Genomic DNA, 1948 nt, shown 5'->3' on the forward strand with positions numbered 1-1948 from the left:
AATAAGTCACCCATAGCAGCCTTATGTACTTAACTGCGTGAGCTGCCCCTTGCCTGAACCCAAAGGCTCGGGAGGAGATTAGTGTGTTCTAAATCAAAACTAAGATTAACTATAAAATGACTTAGTGTTCTAATTAATCCCCTTCTCCTGCAGAAACTGTTTCTGTGTAACTTGGATTATCCGTTACTTCAAAAGAACTGAAGTTTCTTTACAGGATGTTAAAATACCCGCTTTGAAAACAGCATTTTTAAGAATTTATATTGGTAGTGGAAGGAGTTTCTCTTGGGGGCAGGTTAAAGGGGACAGTTCTCGGTCACGAAACGTGGAGGTAGAGCTACTTCAGAAGAATGTGTTAAACAAAAAACCATGTGCATAACAGTCCAAAGAATCTGAAGCCATGTTGCAGTCCTTCTGCCATAACGCTCAGGGCTGGGAAATTATCCTGCTCTATAAATATCCTACTCTGAGGAGCTGTTGTTGTAACACTTCGGAGTAAATCACAGCCCCAGCTCCCACATCAGCCTCACACGGTGCTTTCACTGTCCCCCCAACAGCTTCACCACCCACAGTGAGATGTTAAAGTTGGTTAACAGCAAGCTGGAGGAGTCTCAGTCCAGGGCACTAAAACACTATGCAACACCAAATGGCTTCTTCCCACCCACACACACACACACACCCCCACACCCACACACACACACACACACTCATCGTTCCTTTACAGTACATGTCCCAGCTTTATCTCATCCGGACGTTCTTACCCAGGAAACCTTCTGGTGATTAGAATTTACCTAGGGCTTGTCACAGGTTTTTGTTTTTCCTTTGAATTTAGTAGCTGATGGGTCCTGCTTACAACCCAGGACTGTGGACTCGTTCCTTTGTCTTTCGGGTGTGAAATATAAATCATGTTTTTTATGATTTTTTTTGTAAATCTTTACTCTTTTTACACCTTGTTTTTTGTAAGCTGAAGTTTCTTATTAAAAAAACAAAAAAAGAAAGAAAGAAATTCCAGTGGGTTATGTCATTATTTTACATACTTTACTATTTATTAAACATCTAGACGGGGGTACAGAAGACAATTCCACACACAACGGCTTCATATCCTTGAAAAAACTATTCTCATTGTGTCTTGTAGAATGAATTGAAAATACATTCTCTCTCTCTCACACACACTTCAAAGCTTTCCCCCCCTTGTCACCAGTTCCAGTGTGACAGCTTCAAAGTGTGAGTAGCAGCTCTGCAGAGGAGACCAGAACGTAATCCCGCCAGCGTATGGGAACTGGTAATGGCTGAACACATCTCTTCTGGTCCTCGTGTGCAGGGGACAAGCTCTTCCCCCTTCCAGCTCCCTTTCTGTCCTACAGCAGCAATTAAACAGCATCAGACAAGGCTGTTTCTCCTCCAGGCTCTGCTATAACGCCAATTTCACACAGTTTTGCAACTTTTTGCATGAATTAAATTGCTTTTAGGCTTTAGTGCTCCTGGTACCAGGCTCTGCTGAGGGGTTAGACCCCGTTATGATGTTTTATTTGGTCACCTCACACGGTGACATCCCCTTCTTGGGGTTGGGGGGGGTGACACGCTTTTGGGGGGGGTTTCACACCCGTGGTTACTATGGCTGGGGCACTGATAACCAGAGACAAGTTGTACAATCAAACAGAGCAGCTCCCGTTTGACCGGGAGCCCCTTATCCCTGCGGCCCCACCGGGACTCACCGGGGTTACGGGACGGGCTGCGGGGCCATCAGGTCGATATCCGTCAGGTTCCGGGCGACCCAGACTCCGGCGGCGAAGAGACCCAAGTTCACCAGCAGGTTCCTGGAAGAGAAACCGGTAGCGCTGCCTCACGGATCCCCACGGACACGGTCCTGGCCCCACGGGCACGATCCGGATGCCACGGACACGGTTCTGGACGCACGGACACGATCCCGGACCCACGGACACGGTCCCGG

Source organism: Antrostomus carolinensis, unplaced genomic scaffold (assembly GCF_000700745.2).
Source record: "Antrostomus carolinensis isolate BGI_N321 unplaced genomic scaffold, ASM70074v2 scaffold37192, whole genome shotgun sequence".
Lineage (NCBI taxonomy): Eukaryota > Metazoa > Chordata > Aves > Caprimulgiformes > Caprimulgidae > Antrostomus > Antrostomus carolinensis.